The sequence below is a fragment of the Micrasema longulum genome, unplaced genomic scaffold (genome assembly GCF_059751315.1).
Source record: "Micrasema longulum isolate JH-2025_06_02 unplaced genomic scaffold, ASM5975131v1 h1tg000640l, whole genome shotgun sequence".
NCBI lineage: Eukaryota > Metazoa > Arthropoda > Insecta > Trichoptera > Brachycentridae > Micrasema > Micrasema longulum.
The window spans coordinates 372,349-390,340 of NW_028277836.1; the positions used below are offsets into that span (position 1 = coordinate 372,349).

The following is a 17,992-nucleotide window of genomic DNA, read 5'->3' on the forward strand; positions in this document are numbered from 1 at the left end:
AACCAGCCAATGACAGGTCATAAGCCCTGTAAACGCCTAGACTTCCCCTCTCTGTTGCAATAAATTTGAATAAATTTCAAATTTAAAAAAAGATTTACTCAAATATTTCCATTTGGGGGCATTTCAAACTGGTGAGAAATAATACCAGTGGTAATACCATCCTTATTCTGCCACTACGATAAGGATTGTATTCGCATCCGTATTCCACCACTAGACCTAGGCGTAACTTCATGCCAAGTTTATATGTAAGGCCCATTGTACTTAATTATAAATACACCCGGGAGAGGGAGATCTCTAACTTATACTTATTGTTCACACAAACCATTATTAATCTTTTGTTAAACATGCACGAAACGTTTTTTTTATGTAAATTAAATGTATTATTATATTGTTGATCTTCGAATAAAACCGGAGTCAAAGTTACGGTAAAAATGACGAAAGAAAACTAAACCAAACGACATAACGTACGCACATCATTCACGTTTTCTATGTCAATCAAAAGAGATAGATTAAAAAAACCACAATTTTTACCATCGATACAAACGCTCTGAATGTTTCAATTCATTCCCTTACCTTTTCCGTTAGTTTTGCCTACTGTATTTAGTTATTTTTCCCCGTGGATTTACCTGTCAAGTGGTTTAGTTACGGTAATGAATTTTATGGTTGATTTAGTTGATTACATTTTCTACAGGTCTCAGCATTCAGTATTCAGTTCTTCAGTTGCATTTGAAGTGTGTGCGGAGGTGGACGTCAAGCCTTTGAACACTTATCCGAATACAAACAAACCCGTTATAGACAATATTTGTTTATTAATGAAATAAAACCACTTAAAATACACCAAAGTAAAAATAAAAAGTACCCTATATTCATTGTTTTGTTGACTTGTTTTATTACTTTTTTATAAATCCTCGAATTGGTGGTTTAGTGTTTTCAAAGAAGTTACTCTTCTATTTTTACCGGTTAAGTTTTTAAAAATTACCATCAAGATGACTATCTACAGCAAGTTGGTCCAGATTATATTAATTTGTGTGTGAAATGAAGTTGACCGAGCTTAAATAATCAAATAATCAGCCCCATTGGAAATTTTTGGATCTACTTTTTTATTTGTGAGTTAATTTTCTTCCCTTTGATATTTACCAAAAACTAATTAAGAAACTATTGTAGGTATATAAAAATGTTATACAGGTGGCCTTACTTATACACCTGGTATAAAGTTACGCCTCGGCATGGTGGTAAAATTAGGATAGGAATACTATTCTTATTCTACCCTTATTTTAAGGATGGTATTCCCATCCTTGTTTTGCCACTATGCCTAGGGGTAACTTTATTCCAGGTTTATAAATAAGGCCCCAGGGTTTTTTTATGATTTTTTTAAAATAATAATTTTAACGTATTTTAACTTTTTCTTCAAATTTCTCTAGATTAGCTTAGATTTGAACTTAATGCTTAAACGCTAACGCTAAGCGAAGGTTACTGTTTTTTTTCTCAATTTATTGATATTGATTTATTATTTTCATTTAATTAAATATTTTAATTTGTTTATAATTTTAAAACATCCGTCAGGGTTGTGTAAGATATTTATTTATTTAACGCTTTATATACATATACAATTTACATACATACGAGGCCGGGCATATTGCCTTACGCCAATTTCTTCCTACCTACCCAAACCGTTCAGTTTGCGAAAATTACAAGTACATGGACATATTCTAGATAATTTTACAGAATCTTATAATTTTATACAAAATTTAAAACAAAAATTAATTTACACTATACTATGAAGAGACGAGAGGAGAGGGGATGGGAAGGAAATAAAAAGGGGAAAGGAACAACTCGAACATTTAGATAGTGACATTTTAATTAGTGGGTTAATTATTCCACAATTTAGTGAGGTCTCATCTCTGTTGCAATCAATTTCCTTTCATGTTTTTAACCATATCACCAGAAGTCAAAATATGCTATTTATCAAATCTTCTAAGAGCAACTTTTGTTTTTATGCCCCAATATACAGAATGTGTAGATTAGTCAATTCGTCACACAACTTGGAATTCTTTGGGATACATCTTCCGGCTTTTCATAGATCTCTTCGCCATTAACACAGTGTAGGATGAAAATAGATTGGCATGGTTTAGCTCAAAGTCTTATATATTTATCGTGTTTAAGAATATATTGTATATCATTATTTTATTGTCCTCGTTTGTCTTTGCTACATAGTTGTATGTTCTTTCGGTTCAGTTTCTTGTACATATGTTTTCTTCTAGTCGTCATATAACTGAAGTAATTGGCTTAGGCCATATATAAAATAAATAAATAAAGCAGCCTTATATGACTCTCACTCAATATTTTTCAATCGGTTTATGTGTGTAGTTATGTTGCTATGAGTGTCATTTAACTAAACTTGTTCATTTTTTAGGTATACAAGCTCATTTATTACATTTTAATTTCTCCATATTTTTTCCTATTTTCAAATCAGCAGTTCATTCATACACTTGTCATTTAATTAATCAATAAAATTATTATTAGTGTTTTACAAATATATAATTTTCTGATTCGATTCTACAATTTTCCATAATTTTATTAATCATTAACACTATCGTAATTAATCCAAAATCGCATCGCTTTTTTGTACCCCTGCTTGAGAAATAAAGGTAATTCTGTAAAATAATATTTACGGTTTACAGAATCCTTTAAATTATCATTTTAATGGTATGAAATCAACATGAAAAATATACATACCAGGATTTAGATAAAATATTCAAATTTAATAAATTATTATTATTTTATTAAATATGTCATTAAACGAACATTTTATATCTGAACCGGTATTAAATAAATAAATATAAATATTTATGTAGTAAGTAAAATTCGTCAGAAAAGCCAATTTTACGCAGGTCGCACAAATCCACACGATACGGTAAAATTAGGGTGGATTGATTGTCATTATATAGTTTTTATACATTTATTTACGTGTTTATTAAGTTGCTACTCTCAAATAATTAGTCGGCTTCATGATGTACAAGGTAGTGCGTTTTCTCGATACAAAATATTTTTTTAAATATAATAAGAATCAATCCACCCATAGTAATTTTATCATTACGTGTAGTAGGCCAAAGGCCCATTACACACGTATCGTCCAAATCCCCACGGTATGGTAAAATAAGGGTGGATTGATATTTATTATATTATTTTGTATTTACTTAGAGGTTACTGTCGGGTAAAAATCCTGCAAAAAGGTTATTGCATTTGCCTGGCATTAAAAAAATATTGTAATACTATAAATATCAGTCCACCCTTTTTTTATTTTATCGTGCCGTGTGAATTTTCACCATGGTGTGAAATGGGCCAAGGTCTTTAATCATTATTTTACGCCGATAGAATTAAAATTCGGTATTTCTAAAGTCGTCAAATATTTATAGGCTTTACTCATAAACTTGGTATAAAGTTACGCTCAGGCATAGTGGTAAAATACGGATGGAAATACCATCCTTATTATAGTGGTAGAATAAGAATTGGATTCCTATCCTTATTCTACCACTATGCCTAGGCGTAACTTTATTCAACTTTTATAAGTAAGGTTCTATGTAAATTAAAAATTAAATATCCTTAAAGGATTGATTTTTTTAAAAATTGACAGACATTTTTAAAAAAATGGAGAACTTATTAAGAATGGAAAATGTACGTCTAAACATTCGGTACTCAAATCTTTGAATGGTAAATTATTTAATCACTTTATGATTAACACAATATGAAATGATTCTGAAAGTTTATTTTTATTTTATATTTTGAAAATCTGATCATTTTATATTTTATTATTTAAATTCAAATAAACCTAAAACGTAAAATATAAAACAAAAACAAAACTCGTAAATAACAATTGATAAGTCCACATAGTATTTAACATAGTTTTCTAATAAAAGTGACATTGTTGCACGGATTGCAACGGAGTAATTGTTCCTATGTTTAAGTAGAACAATCTCTTTATCTGTCTTCATTAGAGAAACGTTGAACGGAGATGGACCTTAGGTGCATTTTCAAAATACTCAATGCCATAAGTGATGTCCCAGCTCTGTTGCAATAAATTTTTTATCGTGTTCCCAACCATGCCACCAGAAGTCAAAATCTGCTATTTATCAAATCTTTAAGCATTTTTGTTTTTTGGCAAAAAAGAACTGTAACATAGAACGAGAATGGCCTAGGAAAACGTGGCATGATCCGAGAAACTAAAATCTTAAGTCTGGTCATATCAAAAGCAGACAGAACCGAAGGACATGTATGACAAGATGTATGAACAAGGAAGAAGCAAGGAATGTATGCCAGGATAGGCGTGTGAGGCGTTGCATTCCCTGCTTACCCCCACGGAAAATGGCGTGATAGTAGAAGTATAAAAATAAAAAAATAATCGAAATAAATCGTTTTAACTGTTATGTGGTCTACATAGGATACAAGACTTGATATATCTCTTATTTATTTTAATGACGAAGCTGTATTTTTTTGTAATCTTCAATTGGTTTGGAAAGTGAAATATGTACAAACATACTGGTTTTAAATACAAAAAATATTTATCCTTGATATGCGAATAATAATTATACGAACGAAAGTGATGCCAATACTACAAAAAAACAGTTCTACTGTATGAGAAAGAGCACGAGAGTAGAACCTATAACAAGGAAGACAGAGACGCTGTTCTGTGGCCGGTGTTTGTGTGAAAGAGAGAAAAATAACTTACTTTTTTTTTAATTCGTTCAGTCAGGAAATAAATTATTTAACATCATGTCTTTTTTTTTTCAAATGTCTGAACTGTCTGAAAAAGAATGAAAAAGAACACGACGTTACATCACCGCGTGTAAAGAATTTTTTTAGCACAGCCTTTAACGAGTTAATCTGATGACTATTAATGCAAGCGTAAAAATGTCTCAATGGTAAAAAATTGTTGTCGAAGACAGTGTAATAGTTATATTTCTAATATCAAGGACTCGTCTATTATTTAAAATCTAGAAATAAAAAGTATATTAAAAGTTAGCGATGCGTGGGAAAGCATAGTGATTATTTTATGACATTGAAGTGCGTTGCTTACAAACGATGGATATTTATTTTCATTGACCGTGCTATAAATGGGGTCATTCTTAATTTCAAAAACAATAAAAAAAATCATGAAACAATATGATATCAATAACAAATATAAATATATACACCATTTTCTAAGAAAAGTGGCATGGTTACCCGGATTGCAAATGGGTAATTATTCTTATAAATTATCTTTTGAAATAGAGCAATCTCTTAATCTGTATTCATTGGAGAAACGTAGAACGTAGACGGACAGTAGGTGCATTTTTAAAATACTTAATGCTATAAGTGATGTCCCATCTCTGATGCAATTTATTTATTTTTATGTTACCTATCGTGTCGTCAGAAGTCAAAATTTGCTATTTATCAAATCTTCCAAGAACAACTTTTGTTTTTATGCCCCAATGTTCAGAATGTGTAGATTAGTCAATTCGTCACACAACTTGGAATCCTTTGGGATAGATCTTTCGGCTTTTCGTAGATCGCTTCGCCACTAAAACAGTGTGGGATGAAGATGGATGAGCCTGGTTTAGCTAGAAGTCTTATATGTTTATCATGTTTATAAATATATTATTTACCATTATTTGACTGCCCTCGTTTGTCTTTGCTACATAGTTTTATGTTATTTTTGTTAAGTTTCCTGTACATAGTGTAACGTCCTTTTGTGGGGAGTGTGAAAAATGTCCAGATTTTCTTTTAAAATAAAAGAATGTCAACACTCAATGTATCAACATATTTCACAGATTTACAAAAAAAAAAAAATTTAATTACATAGAAAAATTAAATTGTGCCTTTATTAGTTGACAGCTAGGCTCTGTGCATTGTTGTGAGACAATGCAAAAAGTAAGCCGAACAAATAAATGCCGATCAAATTCCTTTCACCAGTGTCGCTCAGCCAGTAAAGATGAGAATCTCTCCAAAATGAGGACAATAATCATGTCCGACCTTTCCACAAGATGTTTGAAGAATCAAGATAAAAAATAGGATTAAAAATTTGAATAGTCTCGGAGTCTCAATAATCACTGAGCATTGCTAATCAAAAAATGTAGACCAGGTAATTGCAAAATAGCAAAGGCTTTTCTCGAAATTACAATTTTATTTTCACAAGCAAAAATTATACAGTTTGGTGCGTTTACCTAGCTAAATATAAAATCTAAAAGGCCAAATTGCAAATGATTTAGAAAATTAAATGAAATATTTAATTCTTGACACCAATCATTCACGTTAAATTCTTTCAAATCTTCTTGGTAGACATTTAAAGTTTTTTTCTGTTTCAAATAGCCGGAGTATTATGTAAAAGGTTCCAGTTTTTGAAGGTACATCTGGCCAACATCTTGGCGTAAGCCATCGCTGTACGCGTTATTCCTCTAAATAATACTTCGACCGATTTTATTGTTGTCGATTCGGCATCGGGTTTAATAATTTAGATTTTGTATATTGAAATTGACGTAAATCGTCAAGATTTAGACAGATGTAATGATAATCCATTATAAAGATGGTAATATACCATATATTTTAAATATATAAAAAATAAAATGGGGTGTTTAGGAAGCCTATAATTATGGATAAAAATACATCATTAGATTCCGTGTTCTGGCATATTACATAGTACTTACATGCCGTAAGGCCATGTTTCCTCGATATAAAAGAACTACATCTTTGATTTTGTCTCGTTACACGTTTCTCCGCTTGTCACGGGCGATCTTTTGCTTTTTCTAGAAATGCACAGTCTGACGTGGTATTGCCATGCCTGAAAATTAACGTAGCAAAAATATCATTTAGACTCGTGCTTAATCACGCGCTAATGGGGCAGGATGAAATATAGTCGTTACAATAGGAGTATGTTTCTTCATATAACTATTGTAATTGACTTAGGCCGTTCATCGTACATACTCGTAAATAAAATAAAATACCTACAATACTCGTAAATAAAATAAAATAAAAATACTGTGATCAAAATAAAAAAAAACGTGTTTATAAAAAGGTATTGCAAAATAAAACAAAAACAACAGGGAGGTTCAGGATGAAGAGATAAAATAGAGAAGATAAAGAGGTTTTTTTTGTTAGCTTATTATATTTTCCACTAGCAAAATGTTTTTAACGAGATCACAAAACAATTTAAGCATGACGTAAGATAAAAATAATTACAGTAAAACTCCAACTATCCGTATTAATAAGTACCAGACGTTATCCAGATACTTGGATTAACCGTGAAATTAAGGTAATGTTTTAAAAGAAAACCCCAAATTCTGTCTAAGTTCACTCTTTCATTGCTTTAAAATAATAAAGCGAATTGGAACCACATTAAAAACTTTCTAAAACATGTCCAGCAAAATTAATCAAACCGCCAGTGTCCTTTTTTATAACATCTCCTTTATTTTTTATATTTTTCACTTCCTGATAAAGATTCGGATGCTTGGCAATCCGGATGACTGGAGTTAGGATAAACAAATTTCTGGTATAATGAAATAGTTTATAATTCGGGGGTAGCTATTTCGCTCGGAGTTTTTCACTTTATATGAGCATAAACATAAAAAACACTTCTTATTTAATCTATTGTCCTTAATTCTCTAATTGAAGAAATATATTATTATGTAGACAAAAATCTACATATTTTCTGTTTTTTATGAAGATGCATACTTTAAATTCAACAAAGACTTGTTGAATTACCCAATGAATTAAAATAAATGAACTATGCTTTTAATTGTTATTTTTTTAATCTTTAAATGAATATGAATTATTTACGAATCGTCGTCACGGAATTACTTCCTACTGCGTGTTATTTTTTCGAATAAATAAAGCTATTTGACTGGTGAAAAAAGCTCAAACGACAACCCTCTCTCTGGTTAAAAAAAATATATGATCTACAACTCACATATTATTCGCTGCCAAACCTCGACCTTAAAATGATTTTAGCTCGTGCAGTGTTAGGGTCATTGTCCTCGACTAAGGCCATAATTAAATAGTTCGTACAACGTGGCAAAGATGTCATAAAGATATGCATTTCAAGTGACTTTTACTAAAATAAGGAAGAAAATTCACAAACAATAAATCAACTCCCACATAGTTAGTATTTACAATGATGTTCATTCCCTGTGGTGAACGGTGCAGGCCTTTGGCATAATTTTATAAATTAAAATATACCATTGGCATAAAACTATTAACGAGAACATCTTATCCGCACGGGACGCAATTACAAACGCTATCGCCATCGGTACATATCGAGACGGTATAAAGTAAAATCGATATTAATGTACGAAAATGTGTAGTTATATTTATACGAAAATTTAAAGTATCTTTGTCGATAACATGTGATTGAACATGCTTAGAAAAAAATGAATATATATTATATTTTTTATACAGAAAACTTAATTCTATTTGATTCAAACTTTCAAACTTTCTTTCTTTTACTTCACAAAAGTCAAAGTTTTCTCTTTGTTGCATTAAACTTCAACCTAGATAACTCCCTGAGGAGTGAAATCCAGCCTAGTCTACAAATATTTGAGTATAATCAAAATATTATTGAAAAATATCATTATTTATTTGCAAAATTATTTTACCTCTCTTAAACAACTTATACTTTGTTCTTTTGGTGCAGCATTTAAAATTTCCGCCCACGAAATATGTATTAAATATACTGGTATTTCAACAGAGACGAAAGAATTTTCATTAAAATATGTCACAATGGGGAAATATCCATACTACAAAAACCGATAAAAATATGTGAAATGGATTTAGAAAAAATAATTGTATTTTCAAAATCAATATGGATATTGTGGAAAAATGTTTTCATTCATAATTTAAAAAATAAAAATGTAAAAAAATATGCCTTTACATATTTATTAATTAGTATTTATAACATTTTCTTCTAGACATAAACACAAAAAATTGTTGTAAAACCACTAATGTGTGTTAATAAACGCGGATTAAGTAATATACGACGATCTTTTCATACAAAATACGTACTGGAATGGCAAAATTACCAAATTTAATGCGAATCGTGACGTGGCCAACGCAATGAAGCGTTTTTGCGAGAATTCAGAATTATAAATTTAAAAGCATTTTGTATGCTACTTAGTATCATATTTATTAGAAGTAAAAAAAAATATTTAAAGTAAGAAAGGATTTCATGGACCCATTCATAATTGTAAAAAAAGTTACATATTTTATTTTTTAATTGATTTTATTTGGGAAGCCAACCGTTCTACATACATTTTTATAGTAAACAAACAGATAGAGTGTATAAACTCTGAACCAATAACAGATTTCCACAAAGTGTACAAAGTTAGTAAAGAAAATATAATACATATTATGAAAATACATATAAGTTTTTACATATGAAAAAATATTTAGAGATAAAGAAATTATTAGGAAATATGGAGGCACTTATAAGTTAGTTGAATAGTCTTTAAGGTAATCACTTATTTATTTGATTTATTATGGTTTAAAAACAATAAATAATACATGCGACATTGGTATAATAATCACTATTTGTTATGTTTAGATATTGTTCATCAATTATATGTGAACACAACACGCATAAATAAGTATAAAAAAGATTAATTAAATTATATTAATATTATGAAAGTTATTAAAATAAATTATACTAACAGGTTATTACAAATTATGTGACCTAACTAACACAAGGGACTATTTTATAAATTGCGTTACAGTTCTCCTTTAGTTATTTAATGTATCGCTAAAGATATCAATATCAGCATTACTTTCTGCATAATTATATCATCGTAATGTACGTAATAATGCATGAAAGTGCGCCATATTATTATTGAAGGTTGGAAGATAAAATGTAGTGTATGATGTCAACCGCCGACTGGGGACATTCAGGGGTACATTCTCCAAACAAAATATAGAATCAATATTACAATCAATTATTTTACAAAGACGACTTAAATCTGTCTCTTAAATTTCAACTGATCTAGACCAAAATTTTCTAGGCATACATCTGTTAATTACATAATGTTTCGGGATGTTTTTTTTTTCTGAAAGTGCAACGCATGAAATATAGTTTTCCAATTATGTGCATATGCAGCCGTGCATGCGCCTTAAACAGGTATTTCAAGTTCAACACACTGCGCTGCATCGTTCGTCAAGGCTAAACCTGTAATTCCCATAATATTATATCAATGTATGCAGTTTGTCGAGTAGAGTACCTAGCTACGTACGCCTACTATTTCTGATACTCATTATCTCTTAACGACATTCTTAAGGTATCGCTTTTTACCTGAAATAAACATTCCTTTGCTAATTTATTGATCGCTTTTTGACATCAGTTAGTAAATTAAAAACTTGTGACCTGTAGCTTTTTTATTTAAATTTATTGCAACCGCGGGGAAAACATTTTTGAGAAGGGAATATTAAAGTCTAGGTATTTGCAGAGCTGTCATTTGCTGGATGCAAAGCACAAAAAAGGAGTGAGACCGTGTATATGTGCGGCCATTGCAATGTGGCTCTCCATAAAGGCCAATGTTAGCAAACTATCATACGAAAATGACTTATTAAATTGTTTCAAATAAATATGAGAAGTTTTAACTGGTGTAACTTAGTGTTTTCATAATTATGACACTTTAAGAAACCCTTCACAAAGCATGAAATTTCACAAAAATGGGCCGGGCACAGGGTAAATTCTATGTGTATTCGGCCGGTGCTCAAAGTGTTAAGTAGGCACTTGACACACGCCATTCTCCCTGAGTTTAAACATCTACATTTTCTCGAATCATCCATCTGTTGACTTTCGTTGAGTAATAAAGCTAAAATCTTTATTGTTGTGGTTTGATTCATCTGGATGAATTATTTCATCTACTCGGCAACGCCTGAAAATACTTTTAAATTTTTGTTCTTATTTTTTTACCAAGCAGTTTAATAAAAAACATTTTGAAAATTGTAGACAAGGCTTTATTCATCGGGCTGAAAAATCTTTCTCAAAAGTCAGCACATGGAGGTTGAGGAGGTACAGATGTTTAAACACAGGCAGAATAGGAAATGTTCAACAGTGTGTAAAGTGGCAACGCAAACCAGCAAATTCATGTAAATGACTAAACTTCTGTATTGCCTTTTCAAGAATGTTTTTACTATCTGTTGCAATAAAACAAAATGAAATCCAGCCCTGTCAACAAACACTTAGACTTTTTTTATTGCTGTTATTTTTAATTTGCTTCCTTGTATTACGGCGGTCTCAAAATACCTTTACTCCATCGGACATTAAAAGGATAAAAAAAAACAAAAAGGAAAGGAAAACAAGAAAAAACGATTCTTATGAACATCTTTTTATATAATAATGAAAGTTGCGGAAACAATTATAACTTCAAAACTTAAAAAAAAACAAAGAAATCATCCTTTGAACTTTAGCTTAATTTTTTTGACAGATTACGTGCAACTGCAAAAAAAAATTTGTTTCAAATTTTATCGAAAATATTTACCCTGGTGGTGACTTGATGGTGAAAAAAATATGATGGCGAGTATGTATACAATATAATAAACTAGTCGCCGAGTGATAAACATGTTTGAAATCACTTTAATACACCGATTATCGGTATGTAGCAGATCGTCTGCATTGGGCATTGTAGGGTTAATTTCAACTCCATATCAAAATGTCGAATATGAAATTGAAATCACTTGATTAATTTAATAAAAATGAGTTCACAAACATTATAAATCATTACCTAATTTTTGCAGTGAAAATTGCAATTAATGTTTCATTCACTTCGAAGGTCTTCGGCATTTTATTTGACAACTTGAAATTAAGACGCAATCTGCGATAATACCGATTTGTGCATGCCGCAAGAATGTTTGTATTAATTTAACGAAATTTATACTCATACATGAAAAATTGATTTTAAAATTCAGATAAAGGCTTAAATAATAAATTGGTATTGTCAAGGGCTAACGAATAAGTTTAAAAATGCATAATACGAGGGTAATGCATATTTAAACTTATTCATTAGCCCTGACAACGGACTGAAAATATACAATGAACTACCGAATAAAATTAAATCAACAACATATATAATTATGACATCGTCGGCGGAAATTTTGAATTGCTCCATGGGACAAAGTGTAAATTGTTCAATAGACGAAAAAGACAATGAAAATAAATCTTTTTTGTTCTTCTTATTATTATGTCACTCAATTTATCCTCGATCTTATTTGTTTCACTGCACTTTTTTCACTTTCTTATCTGGAAATGCTGTTTTTCAACAAGGTTCTGAGTACACGTTATTTTAAAAACCTGGTGTTGATTTTTTGATGGCAAAATAATGTATTGTTAAATGTCGCTTCGTCACAAGAACTCTAAAACTGCCCGTTATCGATCACTTTTATACATGTACTGCGCGTACTTACGCACAATTTTCAATCCCAGAAACTGCTCCGTGTAAAACAGCAAATAAAATGGCCCAAGATTTGCCACAAGAAAACAAATATTCAATTTAATACGAGCTTTCGAAGAAAAACTGTGATTGACAACTCACCTACTATGTACAATAGGTATGGGGAAATACGGTATGTAAAATAATCATAACACGGTACATATCTAGGTTGGCAAACGGTAAACATTAACCACATGTATTTTTAAGCACTAATTTAAATAAAAACTAAATTGAATAATAAAAAACACAACATAGATTTTTTTCTTATAACCGGATTTTTCGCCATGAATCACGAGAGAGGTTGTTGGTCTACGTCTAACCCAAACAAACGTTTCAAATTGCGTGACATAATCGGGAACTAAACATAATAAAGAAGTGTTAATGAGTTTGTAGTTCCCTTTCAAACTACATAATATGAGATGTTATTATAGTGTTACAAACTTATCTGTAGAACTAATAAAAGTTTATCTAACGCCGCCATTTTGGATGTGTGAGAAATCAATGTATGGCAGGGTTACGAATGATAAAATCAGGCGAGAGTGTAAATCTGAGTCAAGTATAATTGATAAGATTTAGAAAGGGTCTCTGAGATGGTGGCCTCCGTGGTGTAGTGGTCAAGAAGCTTGACTCACAGACGGAAGGTTCCGGGTTCGATTCCCGGTGAGAACACAAAAATTAAATGTGATTTTTCTCAAGCCTGGGTGTTCTGTGATGTAATTCACCACTGTAATTGGGCCTCCTAGCCTGTTGTGGTGCAAAAAAAAAAAAAAAATGGTTTGGTCACGTAGAACGAATGGACGACGAGAGAATGGTAAAACAAGTAAAACAAGTAAAACAAGTAAATATGGCAAATATGAACAGCAACGCTAGACGAGGACGACTAAGGAAGACGTGGCATGATCAGATAAACCAAAATCTTAAGTCTGGTCATGTCAAAAGCAGACAGAACCGAAGGGCATGTATGACAAGATGTATGAATGTGGAAGAGGCTAGGATTGTATGCCAGGATAGACGTGTGTGGCGGTCCATTCTCTCTGCCTACCCCTACGGGGAAATGGCGTGATGGTAGTGGTAGTAGTAGTAGTAAGAAACACCAAAATTATTTTTTGTTAATGCAATTGGGGGCTATCGTCCATGCGTTCTGTTGCTGCAAGACGTGCTGTAATCTAGCTTCTATCTGTTATTAAATTATATTATAATTGGAAACAAGGGAATACAATCACAACCGTCCATGCGCTTTGTATCTTCAAAACGTGTTGGGACATTTATTATACAGCGCGCTTGAGGTGATTTTCACAAAAATGGCGCTGTACAAATTATCCATAATTATAATAGTAATAATACTGTAGTGCCCTCCTCAATTCTACATACCAGTTTGTTTATTTGTATTGAATTTTTTATGGTTTGCTAATGACATATTCACTGCCTGTTCTTAAATAGTACGCCAAAAAGTATTGCGTATGGAGTTATATTTACAATTGCGATAAATTTCATGCCTTAGGGTTTACAAGAATAACTATTTCTGTAAGAATATTACAAAACCTGTTTCTAAAAATAACAATATTTTACGTCTGTAAAATTTGCTTAACACTAAACTTAAAAGCATTAATTACATGTGGTTTACTTGTTTTTTAGGGCGGTTGTCTTATTTATTAAACGCTTATCTATTTACTAAATAACAATACAATATTTATGCAAAACTAATTTCGGTCCGTAGTCCGACGTGTGTCATTGAATAATTTACTAAATCCGGGAAAGGAGGCGGAATGACTGTCTTTATCTTGTTCATTTTTAAATCCATTTTTTGCTACAGTAATTATTTGTAGAGGTCGCGTCAGCCCTCTATCAAGTTTTTCTCATTTTTGATTTTTAAAAACAAGGAAGGGCCCGGACCATAGTAACCCGTGTTTTAGCTACCATTCTTTCGAATTACTATGCAGTGTCTTCGGCTAGAGAGTACGCATTTAAAAAAAAATATAATCGCCTAAATCTCTACCAGATGCGTTTATCGACAATATTTTTGCATGGAATGGAATTTAATAGGGTTTCATTTGAAGTTTAATAAAAAATCGCCTACTTGGGAATATAAGGAGATTTGTAGAGAAGATAATAAACTGGCTGTATGTTTGCTGTGTGCTATGTAACAACAAGAGATCGCAAGGTATTATTCATGAGGAAAAGCGCAATCGTATGCTACTAGCAAATGCTAAAAAAATAGTTTTCATTCATCACAACTTACCACTGATAGGGAAATAATTTTTCGTCACTGTTGATGCGTAGATACGCGTATCGAGGGGTACTTGATCCGTTTATACAAACTAATGAACTTACATCAAAACTTGAAGGTGGGGGGTCAGTAATGTATCTTCGTAATCGCTCGAGAGGATTTATCTTCAACTATACCGTCATGGTGAAGGTATGACGTCCTTAGCTTCCCATCATAATCACGACCCTGGAGCGTATTGCTGATCTTACTTAATGTAACAAAAATGATCGAGATACCCAGCAATGAGAGCACTAAGGCAGTACTATGTGCACCACTGGGTGCGAACAGAGAAATAATGATGATAAGGGTTGTCTTTTAAATAAGATAAACGATTTGATTAATACGCACCTATGCACAAAGGATGAAGTTGATGGGTAGGTGAGAAGGTCTCAATATTATGAACTGATTTTGACCTTATGAATATTATTTAATGACCGTGATCTATATAATATATTCATTCTCAAATTCACTATAAGTAAGAAAGCTGAAAACCTTATCTGTCAGGTGTAAATGAACATGTTATATTAATAAAATAATAAAATCCAATGGACTTAAATTCATGGCTGTTCTCTGGTCAAACCTATCCTATCTATATGGGGTTTTGCCAGCAAAAATCAGATCTCGGAAATACAAGTTCTTCAGAACAGAGCTCTGAGAAACATTCTTGGACTGAAATGGGATTCCCAAGTCAAGGATATCTACATACAGACAAAAGTGCTTCCTTTCAAGGTGATGCCACTGCATAAATACTATTTTGAATATCATAAACTTTTCTGCTCACACAAATTTAAAATACACATTTGGTCATCATATTCCCAATTACAATACGCGTTACTCGGGGAATCTTCATGTGTCTAAGTTTCGCTCAACGAAGTTCGGAAATAGGTTTCTGGAAAATATTGGCCATTCCGAATCCGAAAAGAAAATCCAAAAGTGTCCAAAAAAAATCCAAAAATATTACTTAAATCTTTTTGATAGCGATATTTATTAATGTAATTTATATAGATGGTGTAAAGTACTGTGTTTTATGTTTCTTATATAATGTTTCCTTACTATTTCGGATGTATTATCTATGTATGATATTATGTGTTGTCACAAAAATGTGTTCTTTATATGTACGGTCCTAAATGAGTTTTTTTAATAACTCCTGGGAGTATAATATATGTGCTATATGTATTATATCTGTGTTTTATTAATAATAATAAAAATATAACAAACGCACGAAATGTAAGAAAATCGTACATTTTGTCATTTTTTTATTTTTTTACTCGTAAAATATAGCAGTATAAAACGACTTTAAAAACAAATATTTCATGTCTATTCTGCCAGAATTGAACCAAGAACCTCAAGGAAGGCAGGCGAAAAATGCCAGCCAATACATTTAGAAGGCGGATTAATCCCACTCGATTTCCTTTTACAGGATATTTAACTGAGAGTAACCATCGAGTCGAAAGCACTAGTCTATGGTGCTGGTTCTATTTCACCCACAGAACAGTTTTATTCATCCACCCGGACTCATCGAAAACATACAGCCATTCACCTTTAAAATAGAGCATTGATATTGAAATAATAAAAACTCAATAAAGTTTTCATAAATTTGTCATGTACTTACATAGAACATACCTATTGTATTTAGAAAGCTGGTGGTAGAAATTACGTACTCCACAGGATGGAATATACCTAGAGCTCAGATGCATTTGGCGCTTAGCCACCTGTTAAAATCCCCCAGAACCAATACTAATCTCTGACAAAATACAAAAAACGTGTATTTTTATTTAAAAGGGTCACTAATGGTATTTAATGTGTAAAAGTATAATGGCTTTTTGTAATGTCTTTTAAATAATAAATTAATATACAATATCTTCGAGCCTTGTCAATTGATCTAGTGGACGCCGATTAATCCGTATCTGTGTGCTACTAGATCGGCACATAAAAAATGAACTAAAATACATAGTGGTATTAAATATTTGTAAATAACTACTTACTCTCTTCGTCAGGACACCAATTAAACCAAAATGCAAAACCCACTATACACCTTCACCATAGTTGTTGCACAAAATATAAAACCAACCCGAAGTGCATTTTAATAAGCACGTGCACTGATTAGGACAAGCATGCACTGATTAAATTATGCAAATATTATATGTTTGAGAAATAGTTGGAAAAAGGGTAGAGTAGACTGAGGGAGGGGGTAAGCTTAATAGGTTTAAGGTGACCATTACAGAGGAACATCGTATAAAGGGTTACATTAAAAGGTTGTTTGATTATTGATCAAAGGAACATTATTTTTTTAAGCTTTCCTAATGTGAAGTATTTCTATATTATTTACTTTTAACCCTCTTATTTTTTGTATGGAAGATTTTAACTCCTGTATTTTTATTAAAGTCATGATTTAAATTGATTGGTGATTTGCGAATTGGGAGAAATTATTATTGTGAAGACACCTCTTATGTTCTTTAACACGAATAGCAACATTTCTTGAAGTTCTTCCGACGTAAACTGATGGACAAGAATTGCATTTTAATTAGCAAACACCTAAATTATTTAATAAACTTTTTTATCTTTATTATTAAGCAATAATTTACAAATATTGTTATTGGTATAAAAAGCAGAAAGCTCGTACGTCTCGAAACGTCGTACGTCTCGAAACGTCGTACGTCTCGAAACCGGTAGACATAGAAAAGTCGGTAAGTAGTTATATACAAAAATACAGCATTTATTAAAATGTTTAACCACAAAGGTAATGCTTTAAATATTAATAATATAAAATACATAAATATAAAAAGTGATAAATTTTGGCGTATGAACTGTAATTGGTTGGTTATAAATATCAACAGATGGAAGAATTGAAGAAATAAAGATGTTGAAACATAGACAGAATGGTGAATGTTACATAGTGTGTAGAGTGGCCACCCTAACTGATTAAAAATTGTACCTTTAATATTTTCTTTTCCATTAATATTATCAATATTTAACTTCTTTTAACATTTCGATCACCTAGACGCGACGTGACATGGGAAACAAAAAAAACATTTTAAACTGCAACCAAAAATTACCTTGCTAAAATCATTAAAAACTTCAATTACAAAAAAAATGGTCGTCATTTTTTATTTATTCGAATTTCGCTTTGGTAGCGCCTTTTTATTAGTCCCGAGCGTCTTTTTTAATAAAAAAAAAAGGTGATGTGTTTAGGTACTATAAAGTTCCTATTTAACGTTTATTCACTAAGCCCTATCGTGGATGGCTATGATTAATGGTCCCGAGGGCAGAATAACTC

General features: G+C 31.4%; 1 protein-coding gene across 1 annotated transcript in view; it reads left to right on the forward strand.

The window, feature by feature from the left end:
* Nucleotides 1–717: 717 nt before the first annotated feature.
* Nucleotides 718–17,992, forward strand: part of LOC148279943 (uncharacterized) — a gene marked incomplete at its 3' end in the record, with an annotated part of 54,630 nt that continues 37,355 nt past the window's right edge. Inside the window, exon 1 of the mRNA XM_088229182.1 lies at nucleotides 718–1,106. The remainder of the gene's footprint in view (nucleotides 1,107–17,992) is intronic.